Raw genomic sequence first — 24681 nt, 5'->3', positions numbered from 1 at the left:
CTGCGAGACAGAAATTCCTACTCAAGTGCTAGTCTCCAAATGTTTTTGAGAAGTACTTTGATCGGTTGACTGCATCGACGACAACTTCTCTCTGTCAGAATTTTGTCTCTGCACTCAGTGGCCACTTTATTATGTACCTTTTGCACCTAATAAATTGACCACCGTGTGTTTGCTCATACTGTAGCCTATCTACTTCAAGCTTTGACATGTTATGCATTCAGAGGTGCTCTTCCATACAGCACTGTTGTAACATGTGGCTATTTAATTTACTATTAGTAAACAGATAGGCCTTCCTATCAGTTTGAACCAGTTTGGCCATTCCCCTCCAATCTCTCTCATTAACAAAGAATTTTTGCCCACAGAACTGATGCTCACTGGATGTTTTTATTTTGTGTACCATTCTCTGAAAACACTAGAAACTGTTGTGTATGAAAATCCCAGGAGATCAGCAGTTTCTGAGATACTCAAACCACCCCATCTGGCACCAACAATCATTCCACAGTCAAAGCCAGTGGATCACATTTCTTCCTCTTTCTGAAGTTCAGTCTGAACAACAGCTGAACCTTTTCATCATGTGTGCAAGCTTTAATGCATTTAGTTGCTGCCACGTGATAGGCTGATTAGAGCAGGTGTACAAGTGTACCTAATAAAGTGGCCACTGGGTTATGGTAAATGTTGGCTGATTCATCCAGTTTTATTCCTTCTCTGTGTGAATCTGCTGCTGTTGTAGAATGGAATGTCACGCTGTGCCATTTCAAAGGGCATATAAGGTGAAGCATTGTTGCCTGAGTAACTAGGATATGGTGTAACAACTGACTCTTCTCTTGGCTCTCAGCACCCTCTTTTGCATCACCATCCTCTGTGAGTCAGGTTGGATCTGCAGGAGTAAATGCAATACTGGTTAGGAATGGCTGGTCAATCCTTCCAGGACAGATGATGGGGCAGATTGTGTCTATGTACTAGTTCAAGGACATATTAAGGTAACAATGAACATACTTTTAGTAATTCTTTTTAGGATAAAGTTATAACTGACAAAGCCACAATTCATCACTGTTCTTGGAAACCTTCCTATCCTCCACAGGTTCCTAGCTCACACAAGCGAGCAGGTAATGGTCAACAACATCAATTTGAGTTGGGGCTTACCCCTAGGCCAGACAATTTTCCCTTCTGTGAGGCATTCATAAACCAGATGTGATTTTACATCACTACAGTGGTTTCAGTCACCATTACTGGAACACATTTTATCAATTCCACAGTACTTATTTAAATATTCTGTGTGTAATTGCTGGGGGACGGGATGTATCTAGAATGGGCATGGGGGAGGCTGAATTGTCCTGCAGGAGAATGTCTTTGGAATTTTCCCTTGACTCTAGAGCATTGGAAGGGATGGTTTAGAAAGCGTCAGTAAGAAAATGGTGCAGTTTGTTACCTTGCCTGCTTACATCCAGTGATAAATCTTAATGGTGCTAGATTCAAGGAAGTTAAAAATCTGTGCCAATGCCACCTCCTACCTTTAGTTAATTGGGTAATTATCTAAAACAGAAGAAAGTTCCCGCTAGACATTCAGGAAAGAGGTACAGGTGCCTAAAGATACACGCTCAACATTTTAGGAACTGCTTCTTCCCCTCTGCCATCAGACTTCTAATAGGACAATGAACCCATGAACACCACAACACTTGTTGCTTGGTTTTTGCACTAATTTATCATTTTACTTTTCTTATTGTGACATGTAGTAATTTTTTATGATGTATTACACTGTACTGCTATTGCAAAACAAAAAATTTCACCGGATAAGTCAGTGATAATAAGCCTGATTCTGATTTGAATTCTGATTATTACTCATCCGATTTGGTGCTTTGCATAGTTCGAAGTTCAAAGTAAAATTTATTATTGGAGTACATACATGTCATCATAGGCAACCCTGAGATTCTTTTTCTGTGAGCATACTTAGCAAATCTATAGAACAACAAACTGCAAATGCAAATATAAATAAATAGCGATAAATAACAAGCATGAAATAACAAGATAAAAGAGTCCTTAAATGAGTGTAGTGTTACGTACCCCGTAACTGGGTCACTTACCAGCAAAGATAGAGAGGTCCGTTGAAGTCTGATGGTACTATTTTTAACAGTATTTATTGATAAAAATACACAAAAATAATATCAATGCAACCATACAGATAATATACGTCGTCAATACTAAAGCTAAAAGCGCGGGTATAATAATAATCAATAAGAAATAACTCTATCGTTGTCTAGGGGATAATGTATTGTCCGATGGAAATATAAAAGTCACTCAAGTTCATTCAAGCTGCAGCTTTTGGTTGGAGAGAGAGACGGATTAAAACTTGCCCATTCCTTTTATGATGTCAATTCTTCGAGAGTCGTTGGGGCTGATTTCTCCTTTGTTGTTAGCTAAAACCGTTCTTCTGTGGCAAGGCCCACCAATTCCGAGGCAAATGGAAAAGGACGCACGTGGCTTTCCACCGGCTTTCGCTATTACGCTGTTACAGGATTTCTAGCGTTTCTTCTGGTGCATCTGAGGGGCTGTTCCCACAGACCCTCTTTTATCCCCACTCACGGGGTCTCAGATGTCAATCAGGGTGGAATGATGCCATCCCCCAACCAGCCCACGTTGCCCGAGGGCTTCCACAAAGCACAGTATTCAATACACAATTCCGTCTCCAAGAGACAATGGCCGTTTCCCGTAGCTTTGTATCGCCGAGGGGCCAAACATTCCAAACCTCTCTCTCTCATTTCCTGGGTCTCCTGACCTGAATTAATAGCGATCTTGCGATTCTCAAAAAGGAGGGGACACAGGCGTAACAGTAGCTATCCCCTTTTGTTGAAGGGCCTGATAGTTGAGGGGCAGTAACTGTTCTAGAACTTGCTGGTGCGAGTCCTGAGTACCTTCAACTCAATAGCAGCAGCGAGAGAAGAGCATGGCTCAGGAGGGGAGGATCTTTGATGATGGATGCTGCTTTTTTACAGCAATGTTTCATGTAGATGTGTCAATGGTTGGGAGGGCTTTACCTGTGACGTGTTGGGCCGAGTCCACTACTTTTGTAGGATTTTCCACTCAGAGGCATTGATTTGTTCCATCCCAGGTGGTAATATGATTGAAACATATAAGATTATTAAGGGACTGGACACGCTGGAGGCAGGAAGCATGTTCCCGCTGATGGGTGAGTCCAGAACTAGAGGCCACAGTTTAAGAATAAGGGGTAGGCCATTTAGAACAGAGATGCGGAAAAACTTTTTCACCCAGAGAGTGGTGGATATGTGGAATGCTCTGCCCCAGAAGGCAGTGGAGGCCAAGTCTCTGGATGCATTCAAGAGAGAGTTAGATAGAGCTCTTATAGATAGCGGGGTCAAGGGATATGGGGAGAGGGCAGGAACGGGGTACTGATTGTGTATGATCAGCCATGATCACAGTGAATGGCGGTGCTGGCTAGAAGGGCCAAATGGCCTACTCCTGCACCTACTGTCTATTGTCTATTGTAATGCAGCCAGTCAGCACACCTTCCACCACTCATCTATAGATGTTTGCCAAGGTTTTTGATAACATGCCAAATCTCTGCAGACTCCTGAGGAAGTAGAGGTGCTGTCGTGCTTTCTTCGCAATAATATTTATATGATCTATCCAGGGCAAGTCCTCTGAGATAGTGACACCCAGGAATTTAAAGCTACTGACCCTCTCCACCTCTGATCCTCCAATGATTACCGGCATATGGACATCTGGTTTCACTCTCCTGAAGTCTACAATCAGTTCCTTGGTCTTATTGACATTGAGTGAGAGGTTGTTGTTATTATACCACTCAGCCAAGATTTCAATCTCCCTCTTGTATGCTGATTTACCAACCCCTTTGATAACAGCCCACAACAGTGGTGTCATCAGTAAATTTGCATATGGTGTTGAAGTTGTACTGAGCCACACTGTCATAGGTGTAAAACAAGTAGAGCGGTGGTGAAGTACACATCCCTGTGGTGCTCCTGTGCTGGTGGAGATTGTGGAGGAGATGTTTGTTTCAATCTGAACTGACTGGGGTCTACAAGTGAGAAAATTCAGGATCCAATTGCACAAGGCGGGATATTGAGGCCCAGGTCTTAGAGCTTACTGATTAGTTTTGATAGCATGATGGCATTAAATGCTGAGCTGTAATTGATAATGAGCATCCTGATGTTTGCATCTTTGCTGTGCAGATGTTCCAGGGGTGTGTGAAAAACCAAAGAGATAGTATCTACTGTAGTCCTGTTGCTTCAGTAGGCGAATTGGAGCGGAGCCAAGTCATCATTCAGAAAGGAGCTGATATGCTTCAACACCAGCCTCTCAAAACACTTCATCACTGTGGATATTAGTGCTACTGGGCAATAGTCATATAGACAGGTTACCACACTCTTCTTGGGCACGGGTATGACTGAAACCTGATAGAAGCAGGTGAGTACCACACACTGCCAAATCTAGAGGTTGAAGATATCTGTGAACGCACCAGCCAGTTGATTGGCACAGGTCTTCAGTACTCGGCCAGTTTTCTCCATACTTTCCTTGGATTCACTCTCTTGAAGGCACCCCACATGTTGTCTTCAGATACTGAGACCAAAGGATCACTGGGAGACATGGGGGTTCGCAATGGTTCCTCCCTGTTCTGGTGATAGCAGTGAGCACAGAAGGGCTCATCTGGAAGCGAAGCTCTGCTGTCCCCTTCGTCACAGGTGTCTGATAACAAATCATTATTGAACGCTCAGCATTCTGTTCAGACAATAGTATTGACAAGACAGGCAATGGACCTCTCATATAGTGAAGTGGCAATCACTTAAAAGAAGATCTTCTGTCTCCTCACTTGCTACAGAACGGTAAAGCTGAATTCCATTGAAGGGAAACACAAGTGTTTGCAAAGTCTTGCATCTAATGAAAAGCAAATTAACAGATCCTGTACCAGTTTATCTCCCTCAGGAGGCTGATAATAACTGCAACACATCTCAAAAAGGTAGAAAAGTCACATTGTTTGTGAGCTAGCTTTTGCTGTCATTTTGGAATTATGTACTGCTGTTTCTGCATTATTGATTTTATTATCACCTGCTTTTCTATTTCCTGTGGAATTTTTGTTTTTTTGGCAGTTCAGGATTCTTTCTGAGAACACTCAAGCCTCAGCATTGTTGTTTTTAGCAGATGCTAACCTCAGCGTTAAGCATCCTGCTCAGATTTACCGTAACACTGAGCCTGCCAGTGCCTCTCAAGAGCTAATTAAAAGAGAAGGATAGGTATAACCTTCAGGTTGCTATAGCCGGGGTGGTAGTGGGGATAAGCACCCACTACCTATGAAATGCTCCCATTGACGTGCGTCTCAAGTAGCCTCTGACAACTAAGTCCAGCTCCTGGTCTCTACGTGTGGCTTAGCTACTACGCCCAGCAAACCACTTCTACTGAGAGGAGGAGGGGCAAAGACAGGCTACTGGTTGCTTTGGGCAGATGGGGCTCGACAGCCATGGATGGCAGCTCATCTAGGAGAAGGAAATTCTGGCATCAAACTTCTGCTACCGCTATGTGGAAGGCTTCAGGAGTAAATCCCGAGGGAAAAATATGGAGCAGGAGTCCCTAAGGCAGTCCTACGTTAACTTCAACGCTGACTGGCAACTCCTGCGACACTGCCGGTGCCAAACTGTGTTGGTTTCTGCCGTTCCTTTGGGTTCATGGAGAGTGGAGACTGCTGCATGGGTAACAGCTTGCTCTCCCTGGCTTGCATTCAGGCTTGCCTATCACACAGACAGCTGGGACACAACAGCCATAGGCTTCCCCAGCCAATGGAAGGCCTCACGCTATAACTTTGTTGCAGAGATCAGGCAATGAATTAGCATCAGCACAAGAGTCTTCAGGTTCAAGTAAGCATGTTGACTAGATCTGAGGAAACTTGATATTACCAGCTGAGGCAGAGCTATTAAAACAAAACACTGCTGCCACTGTAATTTAAAACAGAAGATGGCAAATGCTAGAAACACACCATCCTTTGGGAGAAATGACCAGTGACATAAAGATGAACTGTGAAGCAATGAGCTGGAGAGAAATACACATTGGAAAATAATTAACTTTTCATGTCTTTAAAAGACAGCCAGCTAGCTACATACACTGTCCATACACATGCACAGGAAATGAAAGTAACAAGGCAAGCAAAAATAAAGCTAGGTCTCAAATATCTGCACTAATTGCCAAGGTAGTTAAGGATAAAGCAACTTCTTATGGTTTGTCAACCACTTGGATGAAGCAGGTACATTTAATTAGCGTTCATTGTAGCAAATACAACAAATATCCTGGAAATAACTTTAATTTAGTAAGTGGACAGAAGTAAGTACTCGAGAAAATTACAATAACCAGAGCAGTAGCATTGAGCAGATTGGAGTTGTATGTCGATGTATTTAGGAGCTGATGGACTTCATCCTACAATTTTAAAATAAGTGGCAACTGAAATATTTAATGTATTGGGTTTAATTTTCCAAAATTCCAGAGATTCTGGGTATGATTATTTAGATTAGAAAATAGCAAATATATTTCCTTTATTCAATAAGTAAGGAAACAAAATAGGGATTAACAGATCAGTCAGTTTAGTATCTAACTCATAAGTTATTGTTAAAAATGTTTTAGGAGCATATTTTAGAAAAATCAAGGGTAACCAGACAGTGTCAAAATGATTTTATGAGAAACAATTACATTTAACCAATTTATTGAGTTTTTTGAAGTAACCTGCATTGTGGATAACAGAGAACTGATCGATGTATAATGCCTAGATTTCCAGAAGACATTCAATAAGGTGTTGTATCAAAGATTATCATGGAAAACAGAGGTAATGATGTAGGAGATAAAGTATAGATGTGCATAATGAACATGAGCACATAAGAAATAGGAGCAGGAGTAGGCCATCAGGCCCATCGAGCCTACTCCGCCATTCAATAAGATCGTGGCTGATCTCCACTTACCTGCCTTTTCCCCATAACCCTTAATTCCTCTACTATGCAAAAATCTATCCAACCTTGTCTTAAATATATTATCTGAGGTAGCCTTCACTGCTTCATTGGGCGGAGAATTCCACAGATTCACCACTCTCTGGGAAAAGCAGTTCCTCCTCAGTGCCATCCTAAATCTACTTCCCTGAATCTTGATAATCTGCTCTTTCATTTCTTTTTATTCTTCTAGTTCTAGTCTCACCTACCAGTGGAAACAACTTTCTGCCTCTATCTTATCTATCCCTTTCATAATTTTATATGTTTCTATAAGATCTCCTCTCATTCTTCTGAATTCTAGCAAATACAGTTCCAGACGACTCAATCCCTCCTCATAGTGTAACCCCCTTATCTCTGGAATCGACCTGGTGAACCTCTTCTGCACCACCTCCAAAACCAGTATATCCTTCTTCAAGTAAGGAGACCTGAACTGTATGCAGTACTCCAGGTGCGGCCTCACCAGTTCCCTAAGCAGTTGCAGCATAACCTCTCTGCTCTTATATTCAATTCCTCTAGCAGTGAAGGCCAACGTTCCATTTGACTTCTTGATGGCCTGCTGCACCTGCAAATCAACTTTTTGTGATTCATGCACGAGCACTCCCAAGTCCCTCTACACAGCAGCATACGGCAATTTTTTGCCATTTAAATGGTAATCTACTCTTTCATTTTTCCTTCCAAAGTGGATGACCTGGCATTTACCAACATTGTACTCCATCTGCCAGAACCTTGCCAACTCATTTAACCTATCTATATCTCTCTGTAGACCAGTGGTTCCCAACGTGGGGCGTACGCCCCACAGGGGGGTAATTCAACTTTTAAGGGGGGCAATTCGAGAATGAGTTATTAACAGTGAATTTTTTCTAGTAAGTCTGTGTGAGTATGAGTGTGTGTGTGAGTTAATACATATGTGTATATACAGTATGCATACATAAAAATACTTGTGTGTATGTACATGTGTAATTGCGTATGTACTGTATCACCATCATTACAACCATCAAATGGCTTTCATAATTAAATTAATGAATTGACTGATGTAGGAAGGAACGAATGAACAAGTCCAATCGCGTAAGAAACTCGTACGAGGTCGCGCCAATGCTGCTTTTTGCAGTAGCTTTCGGTTCTTGGTGGTGTGAAGGTGTGTACATTGCGTCATCTCTTTTAAACGGTGTATCTGTCTTTGTATGCTGTAGAAACGAATCGGCATTGTTTTATTTATTTATTATTATTATTATTTTAATATCACTTAATGTTCTTTTTTTTACAATTTCTTAGTAATTTCTTCCTCAGAACTTTAACAGTCCTTTGTTTCTTTTATTTTTCTCTTTCATGAATGCCATGTTCTTTGGAAGCTTGTTTAAACCGAGTTAATGGTCTTTTAGGCTTCCTCCAGGTGAATAGGAGTTCACTTTTTGAATAATAAGAATTATATATCACCACAGGGGGCATCAGGATTTTAGAGGTGATTAGGTGGGGCATGGCCAAAAAAAGGTTGGGAACCACTGCTGTAGACTCTCCATATCTCCTGTACAATTTGCTTTTCCACTCAATTTAGTATCATCAGCAAAAATAAAACATCGGCTGACTAATTGTTGTGTGATTGAAGTCACCAGAGAGGCACTGAAACTGGTGATATAAACGCCTTTATTCATCACAGCAAGCGGGCATCTTTCTCCAGACACTCTCAGTAGAGGTTCCCAAACCCAAAGGTACATCACGTTTTTAAGATCAAAAGTACCAGCAAGTGATTCAGTACAATTTTAATTGCTACAATGACATTGCTTACTTTAATACTAAGGGTTGCAAGTGGTTCCTTTGAGATACATAACAGCCTTCATTATGAAGTATAGTTAACAGTTTAAACTATATCCACGGTTTCCTGACAAGCTCTCTCTTCTGCATTTGTGTTTCCATTCTCTTTCATCTGTGGGTCTGCTTCCAACAGATGTTCCACAGCACGCTGGTGTTCATCACTTAGATTCTCTGTAATGCAGTCCAGTGGATAACCGCTCCTGTTTGTAGGTACTTTCCCACTTGTCAACTTCCTGGTCCAGTGCTTCCAATTTACCTCAGCACCGCCCTTAGCAATTATTCCCATGGCTGCTACTCAACAAGCACCCACCTACTGGGCCTTATCCCATTTACCTGCTCAGATCCCTGACAAATTCATTCCTGTATTGTTCTAATTGTTCTGCCTGATTTTCAACTACGTTTCTCTCTTTGTAACTGTTCTAACTGTCCAGCTCAACTTGTGCATTATCCCACTGTTCTCTGTATTCAGTTCTTTTCTTCTGTAACTCTATTTGTACATTATGTGATTCAGGCACTCTGTTCTTTCTTGCAAATATTCATTTACATAGACTGACTGTTGCTTTATCTCCCTTCCTCTGTGATTGGGTTTTCCACCACTTCTAATGTTCCAGGTGTTAACCAACCTGGCTTTGTCCATTCCCTGTTGAACCTTCTCAAGTTTATGGAGTATATGCTCTATGACTTCTCCTCTCTTCATAATTAAGCCCATGATGTTGCTTCATCCCTTTTATGTAGAAAGTTCAATATTTCTGCACTATCGCCCACCTTAGGCTTTGATTCTCAGGGCTATCCACATGCATTCAGACACACACAAACAATTCCCCAAACAACTATACAAGCTCCCTCTGGTGCCCTGAATCTATGGTATCTCCCACACTACCCAAATGTCCTCAGTAACTGTGCTAAACTTAATCAGTTGACCACTGAACAAGTAGACACAGACCCTCTAGAGTCCAAAACGCTATCTTCCACAATATCCTAGTGCTGTCAGTAGCCACACTACACCTAATCCATTGCTCACTGAACGAGTATGCCGAAGGTCAGTAACCACCTTTCGCATCTGGTGGCCCTGTCTCAACAAACTGCCCCGCACTCTCTGGTAACCGGTCCCTTACACAAAATACAGAAACACCACACACACACACACACACGCACGCACGCACGCACGCACGCACGCACGCACACGCATGCACGCACGCACGCACGCACACACAATTTTAAATCTAACAGTTCAGCGCTCGACCAGGTCCTTTGAAAATCTGCGATCCTGTAGTCATTGACCTAAACAGAGTTAAGTATGGGTGCTACACTTTAAAAAATATACTCACCCCCTTAGACTGCTGAAGTCATTGGTCACACAGTGGGTCAGGACCATATCCCAGATGAGCCCCCAAGAGTTGTGACTGTGGTTGAACTCAATAGACAATAGACAATAGGTGCAGAAGTAGACCATTCGACCCTTTGAGCCTACGCCGCCATTTTGAGATCATGGCTGATCATCTACCATCAATAACCGGTTCCTGCCTTGTCCCCATATCCCTTGATTCCCCTATCCATAAGATACCTATCTAGCTCCTTCTTGAAAGCATCCAGAGAATTGGCCTCCACTGCCTTCCAAGGAAGTGCATTCCAGACCCCCACAATTCTCTGGGAGAAGAAGTTTTTCCTTAGCTCTGTCCTAAATGACCTACCCCTTATTCTCAAACCATGCCCTCTGGTACTGGACTCTCCCAGCATCTGGAACATATTTCCTGCCTCTATCTTGTCCAATCCCTTAATAATCTTATATGTTGCAATCAGATCCCCTCTCAATCTCCTTAATTCCAGCGTGTACAAGCCCAGTCTCTCTAACCTCTCTGCATAAGACAGTCCTGATATCCCAGGAATTAACTTCGTGAATCTACGCTGCACTTTCTCTATAGCCAGGATGTCCTTCCTTAACCCTGGAGACCAAAACTGTACACAATACTCCAGGTGTGGTCTCACCAGGGCCCTGTACAAATGCAAGAGGATTTCCTTGCTCTTGTACTCAATTCCCTTTGTAATAAAGGCCAACATTCCATTAGCCTTCTTCACTGCCTGCTGCACATGCTCATTCACCTTCAGTGACTGATGAACAAGGACTCCTAGATCTTTGTATTTCTCCCTTACCTAAGTCTACACCATTCAGATAATAATCTGCCTTCCTGTTCTTACTCCCAAAGTGGATAACCGCACACTTATTCACATTAAACATCATCTGCCAAGTATCTGCCCACTCACCCAACCTATCCAAGTCACCCTGAATTCTCCTAACATCCTCATCATATGTCACACTGCCACCCAGCTTAGTATCATCAGCAAATTTGCTGATGTTATTCTCAATGCCTTCATCTGAATCGTTGACGTAAATCGTAAACAGTTGTGGTCCCAATACCGAGCCCTGTGGCACCCCACTAGTCACCACCTGCCATTCCGAGAAACACCCATTCACCGCTACCCTTTGCTTTCTATCTGCCAACCAGTTTTCTATCCATGTCAATGTCTTCCCCCCAATGCCATGAGCTTTGATTTTACCCACCAATCTCCTATGTGGGACCTTGTCAAATGCCTTCTGAAAATTGAGGTACACTACATCCACTGGATCTCCCCCGTCTAACTTCCTGGCTACATCCTCGAAAAATTCCAACAGATTAGCCAAGCATGATTTACCCTTGGTAAATCTATGCTGGCTCGGCCCAATCCTATCACTGCTATCTAGATATGCCACTATTTCATTCTTAATAATGGACGCCAGCATCTTCCCCACCACCGATGTCAGGCTGACAGGTCGATAATTCTCTGTTTTCTCCCTCCCTCCTTTCTTAAAAAGTGGGATAACATTAGCCATTCTCCAATCCTCAGGAACTGATCCTGAATCTAAGGAACATTGGAAAATGATTACCAATGCATCCGCAATTTCCAGAGCCACCTCCTTTAGTACCCTAGGGTGCAGACCATCTGGACCTAGGGATTTGTCAGCCTTCAGTCCCATCAGTCTTCTCATCACCGTTTCCTTCCTAATGTCAATCTGTTTCATTTCCTCTGTTACCTTATGTCCTTGGCCCATCCATACATCTGGGAGATTGCTTGTGTCTTCCTTAGTGAAGACAGATCTAAAGTACTCATTAAATTCTTCTACCATTTCTCTGTTTCCCATAACAATTTCACCCAATTTATTCTTCAAGGGCCCAACATTGTTCTTAACTATCTTCTTTCTCTTCACATACCTAAAAAAGCTTTTGCTATCCTCCTTTATATTCCTGGCTAGCTTGCGTTCGTACCTCATTTTTTCTCCCCGTATTGCCTTTTTAGTTAAGTTCTGTCGTTCCTTAAAAACTTCCCAATCATCTGTCCTCCCACTCACCTTAGCTCTGTCATACTTACATTTTTTTAATGCTATGCAATCTCTGACTTACTTTGTCAACCACTGTGGCCCCTTTCCCCCCTTTGAATCCTTCCTTCTCCGGGGGATGAACTGATTTTGCACCTTGTGCATTATTCCCAAGAATACCTGCCATTGCTGTTCCACTGTCTTTTCTGCTAGGATATCCGTCCAGTCAACTTTGGCCAGCTCCTCCCTCATGGCTCCATAGTTTCCCCTGTTCAACTGCAACACTGACACCTCCGAGCTGCCCTTATCCTTCTCAAATTGCAGATAAAAACATCATATTATGATCACTACCTCCTAATGGCTCCTTTACTGCAAGATCGCTTATCAAATCCTGTTTATTACATAACACTAAATCCAGAATAGTCTTGTCCCTGGTCGGCTCTCGTACAAGCTGTTCCAAGAATGCATTCCGTAGGCACTCTACAAACTCCCTATCCTGGGGTCCAGCACCAACTCCCAGTTCACCTGCATGTTGAAATCCCCCATAACTACTGCGACATTACCTTTGCCACATGCCAATGTTAACTCCCTATTCAACTTGCGCCCAATATCCATGCTACAGTTTGGTGGCCTGTAGACAACACCCATTTGGGTCCTTTTGCCCTTACTGTTCCTCAGTTCTATCCACACAGACTCCACTTCTCCTGATCCTATGTCCCCCCTTGCAAAGGACTGAATCTCATTCCTCACCAACAGGGCCACCCCACCCCCTCTGCCCACATTTCTGTCCCTATGATAGCACGTATACCCTTGTACATTCATTTCCCAGGTCTGATCTCCCTGCAGCCATGTCTCCGTTATCCCAACAACATCATAGTTACCCATTCACACCTGAGCTTCAAGCTCATCCGCCTTATTTCTGACACTTCGTGCATTCGGATATAGAATTTTTAGCCCATTTCTTCTCTCTCTGTTTGAAACGCTGCCTATTGTGCTTAACCCAGCTCCCCAAACTCCCATCGGGCTATACGCCCCTAGAATTTTGTTGTCCTTCCTAAATTTACTTATTCTTTCAACACATTTAACTCCATGTCCTATCAGACCATCCCTCTGTACATGTGTCTTCCTTATCACTTGTTCCACCTCACCTTTCTCTACTACACACTTAATATTCCGGAACCGTGTAGTCCCCACCTGTCCTTTATTCTTCATCTCACTATCCTCTCTCACATTCTGGATCCCTGTCCCCTGCAAATTTAGTTTAAACCCCCCCAAGAAGCACTAGCAAACTTCCCTGCAAGAATGTTAGTACCGCTCCAGTTCAGGTGTAAACCGTCCCTTCGGACAGATCCCACCTTCCCTGGAACAAAGCCCAATTATCTAAAAACCTGAAGCCCTCCCTCCTGCACCATCCTCTCAGCCACGTATTAATCTGTATAATCTTTCTGTTCCTTGCCTCACTCGCACGTGGCACAGGTAGCAATCCTGAGATTGTTACCCTGGATGTCCTGCTCTTCAGCTTCACACCTAACTCCCTGAACTCCCTACGCAGGACCCCCTCACTCATCCTACCCACGTCATTGGTCCCTACATGGACCACAACGTCTGGATTCTTGCCCTCCCTCTCGAGAATAACCTGCACCCGATCTGAGATGTCTCGGACCCCGGCACCAGGGAAGCAACATACCATCCGAGACTCCCGATCTTCCCCACAAAATCTCCTATCTGCCCCCCTGACTATAGAATCCCCTATCAATACCACTCTCTTCTCATCCCTCCTCCCCTTCCTAGTCGAGTGTCCAACCTCAGTGCCAGAGACAGGACCACTGCAGCTTGTTCCTGGTAGGTCATCCCCACCAACAGTATCCAAAACGGTATACTTATTGTTGATGGGAACGGCCACAGGGGTGCTCTGCTCTCTCTGTCTGCTCCCCCTACCTCTCTTGACTGTCACCCATTTGCCTACCTCCTGTCTTGTCGGTGTGACTACCTCCCGATAACTCTTATCTATCTCTGTCTCTGCCTCCCGAATGATCCGTAGTTCATCCAGCTCCTGCTCCAATTCCCTAACTCGGTCTGATAGGAGCTGCAGCTGGATGCATCTGTTGCAGGTGTGGTCATCAGGGACAACTGTGTTGACCCTGACCTCTCACATACTGCATAAGGAGCACACCACTGCTCTAACTGTCTCCCCCATTACCTGATCCCAGATTAGTCAGAATAAATGAAAAAAGAACCTACTGACCTTCCCTTTTTACCTCAGCAAGCACATACTCAGGCTCACTGATTTCTTCTCACCGAAGTCCTCTTGCGCCGATGTCCGCTGAGCCAAAGCCCAGCACTCTGCTCCCGCGCGCTCCGCTGCCCGCTGCTGAAAGTGGGCCGCTTCTTAAAGCCATTGGAGAGACACTGAAACTGGTGATATAGAAATCTTTATTTTTCTCAACAGGTATCAAGCAGGTATCATTCTGGAGACACTCTTGGTAGAGGCTCACAAACCCAAAGGGACATCGCATTTTTATTCCCTTCAGATAATAGACAATAGACAATAGGTGCAGAAGTAGACCATTCGGCCCTTTGAGCCTGCACCGCCATTTTGAGATCATGGCTGATCATCTACCATCAATAACCGGTTCCTGCCTTGTCCCCGTATCCCTTGATTCCCCTATCCATAAGATACCTATCTAGCTCCTTCTTGAAAGCATCCAGAGAATTGCCTCCACTACCTTCCGAGGCAGTGCATTCCACACCCCCACAGCTCTCTGGGAGAAGAAGTTTTTCCTTAGCTCTGTCCTAAATGACCTACCCCTTATTCTCAAACCACGCCCTCTGGTACTGGACTCTCCCAACATCTGGAACATATTTCCTGCCTCTATCTTGTCCAATCCCTTAATAATCTTATATGTTGCAATCAGATCCCCTCTCAATCTCCTTAATTCCAGCGTGTACAAGCCCAGTCTCTCTAACCTCTCTGCGTAAGACAGTCCTGACATCCCAGGAATTAACTTCGTGAATCTACGCTGCACTTCCTCTACAGCCAGTTTGTCCTTCCTTAACCCTGGAGACCAAAACTGTACACAATACTCCAGGTGTGGTCTCACCAGGGCCCTGTACAAATGCAAGAGGATTTCCTTGCTCTTGTACTCAATTCCCTTTGTAATAAAGGCCAACATTCCATTAGCCTTCTTCACTGCCTGCTGCACTTGCTAATTCACCTTCAGTGACTGATGAACAAGGACTCTTAGATCTCTTTGTGTTTCTCCCTTACCTAACTTTACACCATTCAAATAATAATCTGCCTTCCTGTTCTTACTCCCAAAGTGGATAACCTCACACTTATTCACATTAAACGTCATCTGCCAAGTATCTGCCCACTCACCCAGCCTATCCAAGTCACCCTGAATTCTCCTAACATCCTCATCATATGTCACACTGCCACCCAGCTTAGTATCATCAGCAAATTTGCTGACGTTATTCTCAATGCCTTCATCTGAATCGTTGACGTAAATCGTAAACAGCTGTGGTCCCAATACCGAGCCCTGTGGCACCCCACTAGTCACCACCTGCCATTCCGAGAAACACCCATTCACCGCTACCCTTTGCTTTCTATCTGCCAACCAGTTTTCTAACCATGTCAGTGTCTTCCCCCCAATGCCATGAGCTTTGATTTTACCCACCAATCTCCTATGTGGGACCTTATCAAATGCCTTCTGAAAATCGAGGTACACTACATCCACTGGATCTCCCTTGTCTAACTTCCTGGTTACGTCCTCGAAAAACTCCAATAGATTAGTCAGGCATGATTTACCCTTGGTAAATCCATGCTGGCTTGGCCCAGTCCTATCACTGCTATCTAGATATGCCACTATTTCATCTTTAATAATGGACTCTAGCATCTTCCCCACTACTGATGTTAGGCTGACAGGTCGATAGTTCTTTGTTTTCTCCCTCCCTCCTTTCTTAAAAAGTGGGATAACATTAGCCATTCTCCAATCCTCAGGAACTGATCCTGAATCTAAGGAACATTGGAAAATGATTACCAATGCATCCGCAATTTCCAGGGCCACCTCCTTTAGCACCCTAGGGTGCAGACCTAAGATGCAGATCAAAGGTAACAGTAGGTGATTCTATACAATTTCAATAGTTACAATGATACTGTTTATTTCAATACTTACGATTGATAAATGTTTCCTTTAAGATACATAATAGCGGAAGCATGTTGTAATTGATAGTCCAAATGCTTTTAAGAGAAACTAATTAACACAGATATTCTAAAAACTTTTTATGACAGAGAGCCAGACTCAAAAAATTAATGTTGCCAGAGCTGTATCTGAGTACACAAATATGGCAAGTAAACAAAATCCATTGCCTCTACTTGCAACCATGTTTGATATGCTAAGTGACAACATCTGTCTGGTCTGCCAATTGAACTCAAAAGGCCTTCAGGAAGGGGAAGGTGGACAACCATGCTGCAGTCTATATTGGTGGGGTTGGCGGTGTAGAGAATCAGTGCTTTAAATTCCTGGGCAGTAACATATCAGATGATCTGTCCTGGGCCCAACATATAGATGCAATCATAAAGCTATTTTTACTTTCTTAATAGATAAGTAGGTTCGGCTTATCACTGAAAACACTAACAAACTTCTACAGTTATACTGTTGAACCTATGCCAACTATTTACATCATGGTTTGATACAGTACTTTGAATGTACGGGAACATTAGAAGCTGCATGGAGTAGTGGACCCCATCCAATATATCATAGGCACATCTGTCCCCACCTTTGGTAATATCTACAGGAGGCTTTGTTTCAGGAAGGCAACATCTATAATTTAAGATCCCCACCACCCAGTCTATGCATTCTTTTTACAGCTACCATTGGGCAGGAAGTACAGAAGCTTGATGTCCCACACCACCATGTTCAGGAATGGCTACTTCCCTTCAGCATTTGGTTCTTGGACCAAATGGAAAAGCCTAATTACTACAATTCAGCAGCACTATGATCACTTGCACTGAAACAAACTTTATATTTGTTCTAACACTGTTCTTTTTGTAAATATTCTACACAATCTATGCTTTTCTTGTGAATGTTATTTATATGTTGCTATGGGCCTGTGATTCTGCTGCAAGTTAGTTTTTCATTGCATGCATGAACTTGTGCATAATACAAGATCTGTCTTCAAAGTATGTTTGCTAAATTGTTAATGAGAAAAAATAGATGGAATAGATACCGTAGTTTCCGGATTTTAAGCCGCTACTTTTTTCCCACATTTTGAACAGCTTTGAACACTGCGGCCTTTACTACGGTGCGGCTAATGCATGATTTTTTTTCATGCCGCCAAAAACATTTTGCCTCGTAACAGTAGACCAATAAAATTGATAAGTAGTTCACAGAGGTCTAATGAAATTGTACGATAAATCAAGCGCACTTTCACAATTAAATTATTGTAAATCAGTCATTTGTACTCACCCTCATCAACATGGAAAACACTCGAAGAAAAGCATTGTGCTGCCTTTATGGCAGTTATTTAGTTTATAATATTTTCGCTTAGTAATTCATTTGTTAGTATGTTTTCTGTACTACAGCCCGGAATGCTAGACGTTACATCCGGTTTCGCCGCGTCTTGTGGGAAATACCGGTTTGCGATAAACGGGAAGGTGGGGGGGAGCGGCGGAGCCAAAACGCTGCTTTTAAGTTAAAGGCGATCAATAACTTTTCCTGGTAGGCTGCAGTATATATATTTTTACCAGTCGCTAGGAGATATTGGAATGTATATGCAACGTAATTTGTGTGTTACCGATACGTATGTATATTTAAAAGTAGCCGTATTACAGGCACGGTTCGAAAAAAAGCATTTGCAATATGTATTTGTTTGTTACCATATGGATTTAATTAAAAGTTAAAAAATCTTCACGTGTAATATCTTTCTGTGTAAATATCTCATATTACAACGTGGGACACCTGTGGCCTAAAATCCGGTGCGGCCTAAAATCCGGTGCGGCCTGTACAAGTACAAAATTGATTTTCTTTCTAAAATTAGAGCCAGCGGCTTTTAATCAGGTGCGCTCTGTAGTGCGAAATCTACGGTAGTTGTGAAAAGAACAGATGAAGGTTACAAAGAGAGGATAAAAATCTGGCAAATGGAGATTAATGTGTGAAACGACAAATTGCCTATTTTGGCAAAAAAAAATTAGAAAGCATTTAATCGAAGGGTTGCAAGATTATAGTATTCCGGTATTTATGAAATAGCAAAACTAGAGGTGAAAGAGAATTAACATGGAGAGGAAGTGCAATAACTTACTATAAAGAGTTTGACAAGGCCAGGAGGTCCAGAAGTGCATTCCTGAGTTATTGGTCATACCACATCAATCTTATTCCATCCAGATGTCCACATGATTCCAATTAAGTTAATGAAAACTCAAGAAACATACTTTTTCTATTGGAACTTCTATTGACTTCCCAATTAAATATTAAATGCAAAAATTTAAATATTAACTATAACAGTTGTTAATTTGCATTAGAAAGATGTTGTGATGTGGATGTGTCTTGGCACTTCCATGATGGGGCATTGGTCTACTGTTTGAACTTGAAGCTCACTGACATAAAATTGTGCTGATGGGATACTTGTGATCTTGATTGTCACCTGTATTTAACGTCAAACTGTTCCTTCCACCTTGCTCGTATTGCCTGTTTTCATTTTGAACCTGCGTCTGCATCATTCCCTGCCTCAATGTCAGCTTTTCACACATTGTCTGTGCCTCTTAAAAGTCTTTATATTTTTAGCATTCTTTTTCCAATAAACTGCTGTTAATATCATGTGTGCTTTTTCCCTTGATTATGAATTTATCCAATTTTATCAAGTACTTACAAACACTATCTCAACAAATGCTGTCTAACCTTCTGTGATTGCAGCCGCTTTGTTTCAGTTATCTTGCATCCAAAATATTCCTTTCAACTAAAATTGCTGTTTGAGCAAAATAATGTGTTCTCAGTATGATTGAAAAGGGAACACATAATAACCAGAAAATCTCTCAATCACATCTTTTTGCTGCTGACATTGCAAAAAGTGATTTAGGAAGCAAGTTTTATATCTACTTCTGGTGAGTGTGTTAGAAAACTCATGACTTCTGTCAGCACACTGACACCTTGTGGATATTCATAACATTTAGTAGGAAAGCGTTGTTCAAACAGCACAGAAGTACTGTGGCTAAATAATCAGAGAGGAGGGGGGGGAAGCATTAGAATTTCAGAAACCATTTATTTTCTCAGACAGGTGAGGCATATACTGCAGAGGGAGCTAAACATGAAAGCAAATAAAGCCAAAGGTAAGGGTGAGGACTGCTGGATTCAAGATTGAAAAGTTGTACAGACATTTAAGGCAGGCAATAACAATTACAGTAGGTTTTTTGGAGTCCCATCAGATTGACTGGTGTTATATAAGGCAAATGACAGATTTGATATAAAATTTCAATAATATGTCAGGCATAAAACCAATTTAAAGTCTGTTATTAAAGTACAACATGATATTTAGAATACTAGAAGTATTGTTCAGAATCTTCATTGAGTTAATTTAACTAGATCCTAAGGTCAATATGTTTTACTAATAAATTAAAAGCTTCCTTGCCAAAAATTGTCCTGCTGTCGTTCTTCAATGCTCTTCATACTTTAAAGTCTTATGTATATGTGGCCCAAGATGTACTTTAGGTCCTGTGAAGACTCTGCTGAGACTGCAATGAAGCTATAAAAGTCAGCACAAGAATTCTATCTGTAATGATTAATGATTAGGGGCAGAACCACCAACAGCCTTTTATAAGGGGAAAGGAAAATTCAGAAGTAGCAGGAAGTTGACTCCCTACACTAAAAGTTATTATTTCTTCTGTCAATTTGGCATCTAAACATTGTCTGGAGGTTGGTAAATTTGTAAGTTATGGTCACATGTATGGATGTACAGTGAAAACCATTACTTTGCACACCATCCATTCAGATCATTTCATTACAATGGTGCAGTGTGGTTGTGGTGAACTACATATACCTGTCTGGACTACTCCTGTGGCTCCTCCCACAGACCCCTGCTGACTGCTCCTGTGGCTCCTCCCACAGACCCCTGTATAAAGGCGATTGAGGCCTGAGCCCGGCCTCATTCTCCAGGATGTAGTGTTGTTCATTCTTCCAGTCAATAAAAGCCGATATCTCGCTTCTTACGTCTCAGAGTGAGTTATTGATGGTGCATCAGAGGTAGTGCAAGTTAAAACAATAACAGAATGCAGAATGAAGTGTTATAGTTACATAGTGCAACACAGACAAACAATAAGATTAATGAAGCAAATTGTGAGGTCAAGAGTCCACTTTATCACACTAGAGGTTCATTCAATAGTCTTATAACGACAGGAAGGAAACTGTCTTTGAGCCTGGTAATATGTGCTTTCAGGCTTTTGCACCTTCAGAAGAGAGAATGTTTGGGGTGGGTGTGGTCTTTGATTATGTTGGCTACTTTGCTAAGGAAATGAGAAGTGTAAGTAGAGTCCATGGAGGGGAGGCTGGTTTCCAAGGTGTGCTGAACTGTGTCCTCAACTCTGCAGTTTCTTGCAGTCTTGGGTGGAGCAGTTGCCATACCAATGCATGATGCTTCCTAGGGTGCATCCACCTCACTCTATTTTTCCTCTCTTTTTGCACCACTCATTTAATACATAATAATAAAAGCTATAAATTACAATAAGAATATATATTCTTATTATTATTATTTATAGTTTTTATTATTTTGGATTGCAATGTACTGCTGCTGTAAAACAACAAATTTCACAATATATGCCAGTGATATTAAACCTGATTCCAATTTATGTTCTTTAAAAATTGTTGTGTCAACTGGAACATGCCAAATTTCTTTTGCCTCCTGAGGAAGTAGAGGCATTGATAAGCTTTCTTCACAATTGTGTCTACGTGGTTGGACCAGGCCAGGATATTGGTAATGTTCACTCCTAGAAACCTGATGCCCTCTCAACCCTCTCCACCAAGTACCATCGATGTAAACAGGAGAGTCGGCACTGCCCCCTTCCTGAAGCTCTTTTGTCTTGCTGGGATTGACATATCGAATGGAATGAGAAAATTAATCTCTATTTTTATCTGTTCAACTGAGATTGTGTGGTTAATAGTAGTTGGTTTACCTTAAAAAAACATAACGGAATTGGCTAAAAAGACATGTGAAATTTCCTTCGAGTAGTTTATACTCAAAACATATGAGCTTAAACCGAACTTTTGGTTTCCCAGCTGGACATTACCTGATGTAGGGACATTCATGTCACTTTTCTGAGCACCTATTATAAAAGTGGGCCAGCCATCTAAGGCATTCTCCTTATGGCAACCAGACACAGCAGTGGCACAAGACTGCATCTGCCATGAAGGAGAGACTGGAGAAACTCCACACTTCACCTGATGTGACAGGTGAGATCTTGCTACATGGACTATTTGGTTGGGAGGAGTGTCCTGTGAGCCAGGAAACCCATCAGCCCATCAGGAGTTTTAGAAAGAGAGCTGGAATAGAATTGGTCAGAACTTGTTCATCCTGCACCATGAAATCAATACCAAAAAAGTTGCATGATCATAAATAGACATGTTAAAATAAGATGTTTAGCCTCCAAATGGACAATAATGAAAAGCTTACTCAGTGTTCTTCTTCACCTACATTTAGGTTTAGACTGATGAGAACAGGAGATAGACAGCACACACAGGAGTTCCACCAGATTGCCTTACAAGACTATCCTGTGGTTGATAGACAGAAGGGCCTAGAGTGGGGGCCCATGCATTCCTAATAACCCAATTAACTTTGATGAGAGCCACAATTAGGATTCTTCATGACAAGTCTGGCGTAGATGTACACTGAGAAGCTAAGCATAATTTTGAGTTTACTTATCTACATAAATTCAGGACTTATGAACATAAGAAATAGGAGGAGGAGTTGGCCATTTGTTTGGTATCTCCAGTTTGTTCAGCCATTCATCAAGATCTTCTTAACTTCATTTCCTGCACAAGCCTCATATCCCTGGATTCTCTGAATGTCTAGAAACCTACTAGTCTCATTTCTAAATTAAGCCTGTTATAATTCTTCCACAGCCCCATATTTTATCTTGAGCCTGTTGTGGTGGTATTGGGCTTGCTGACCGTGAAGTTCTAAACTCCAACAAAGCCCTATCAGATGTAAATAGCCATGACTACTCTCACTAAAAAAATTATACTGTAACTATCCAATCTTAAAGACTGATTTTCTTCTCTATTTATTCTCCATAGCGAGTTTAGCTGCCAATGCCCACTATTTCAGTTGTGGGTTCACTTTCCCCACCAAGAGGATCCTTCCAGCAAAGTACTTTAAAACACAGTTCATTTATATTCAGTGATACACATTTAAATCCACACAACATTCTTAAAACATATTTAAAACTAGCAGGGGTTTCTGTCTTAAGCATTTTCAAATCATAAACCATTTCTAAAACACAAAGCATTTCTAAAACATGAGAAGGATAAAGGATTTCAAAGCACAAGAGATTTCCAAAACATAGGTACAGTTCCTATAAACTAAAAGTACATAACAAAGATGCAGTAAACAAGTTGACATTTGCAGAAATTGAAGCTGGAGGAATATACAGAGCTGTTTACAAAGCTGTTCTATAGAGGTTTGTTTTAACTTCCTGATTACTACTTCTCATTTACATTTTAAGAACTGAAGACTGACTTCCTTTTATGACCAGAAGCTAAACAAACTGTTATTTGAAAGTATTCTTACATCTATTTTTGATCTTACAAGCGATCGATGCTGTTTGTTTAAAGCAAGCTTGGCAAGCAAGAAGCCTAGGACAGTGAATAACCAGCAGCCCCCCCCCCCCCCACCCCCTTGCTGTGAAGATTTCTAACCCAGCTTCTTCCTACTGATATCAACTTTGAGATCAAGGCTCCTGCCAAGATTTCTCTTGGGAACAGACTATCACTCCTCTATCCATTCCAGTAGGTTACAGGTACTAGAAAAGGCTCTCTTTGCTCTGATGCTCAAAGAACTTATTACTTCCCAATGCACGGGTTTTGGTGTGATTTTCTCTTTAGAATATTCATTTCCTAAACCTCAAAAGAATATCAGCATTATAATTTTCCATAAACAGTGACTGATATATCGATGACCATGTTACAAGTCCATCTTAGTGACTTTGTGATATGGTGCAACTCAAACTACCTGCGTCTCAATATCACCAAGACCAAGGAGATGGTGGTGGACTTTAGGAGATCTAGGCCTCATATGGAGCCAGTGATCATTAATGGAGAATGTGTGGAGCAGGTTAAGACCTACAAGTATCTGGGAGTACAGTTAGACGAGAAGCTAGACTGGACTGCCAACACAGATGCCTTGTGCAGGAAGGCACAGAGTCGACTGTACTTCCTTAGAAGGTTGGCGTCATTCAATGTCTGTAGTGAGATGCTGAAGATGTTCTATAGGTCAGTTGTGGAGAGCGCCCTCTTCTTTGTGGTGGCATGTTGGGGAGGAAGCATTAAGAAGAGGGATGCCTCACGTCTTAATAAGCTGGTAAGGAAGGCGGGCTCTGTCGTGGGCAAAGTACTGGAGAGTTTAACATCGGTAGCTGAGCGAAGGGCGCTGAGTAGGCTACGGTCAATTATGGATAACTCTGAACATCCTCTACATAGCACCATCCAGAGACAGAGAAGCAGTTTCAGCGACAGGTTACTATCGATGCAATGCTCCTCAGACAGGATGAAGAGGTCAATACTCCCCAATGCCATTAGGCTTTACAATTCTACCGCCAGGACTTAAGAACTTTTTAAAAGCTATTATTAATGCTTTTTGAGATAGTGATTTAGATGCATATAATATTTTTTTACTGAGTTAAGTATTGTATGTAATTAGTTATGCTACAACAAGTGTATGGGACATTGGAAAAAAGTTGAATTTCCCCATGGGGATGAATAAAGTATCTATCTATCTATCTATCTATCTATCTTTAAGATCTTTTTCCCCCACAAACATTTTTTGCCATTTCCTCGATGCAAGGTCAAATCACTGTCTCTGTTACCATTAGTTCATCAGGTCAGCTGACAATGTCTCTCTCTTCTCTCTGAAGAAATCCATCTCTTTCACAGAAATGCTTGAATTGCTTTGGATGTGGTGCATGACTTCACTCAGGTTTCCTGACAACAAGTCTTGCAAACAAATTACTAATTGTGTACCGCTGTCTTCTTTTGCCTAAGGATTAGGAATCTCACGTTTTAGTAATACAAAATTATATGCATCAGTTGCATGATTTCACATTATAATAATATACATAAGAAATAAAAAATTTGCAAAAGTGAAGTGTACAGTTCTCATGTTAAGGATTCTGTTTGCACCTTTAATTCTAAAGCCCAGAAAAAAAGAGAAGAATTGATTTTAGTGTTTTCCCAGAAAACTTTAACTGAGCAAGGCTACTCAGTCTGTTTGATCAAGCCATGGAATTTTATCAATCAAGTTTACAGACTATTCTAGTAACATTAAATA

The sequence above is a fragment of the Hemitrygon akajei genome, chromosome 11 (assembly GCF_048418815.1).
Source record: "Hemitrygon akajei chromosome 11, sHemAka1.3, whole genome shotgun sequence".
NCBI lineage: Eukaryota > Metazoa > Chordata > Chondrichthyes > Myliobatiformes > Dasyatidae > Hemitrygon > Hemitrygon akajei.
This window is presented reverse-complemented; position numbering follows the sequence as displayed.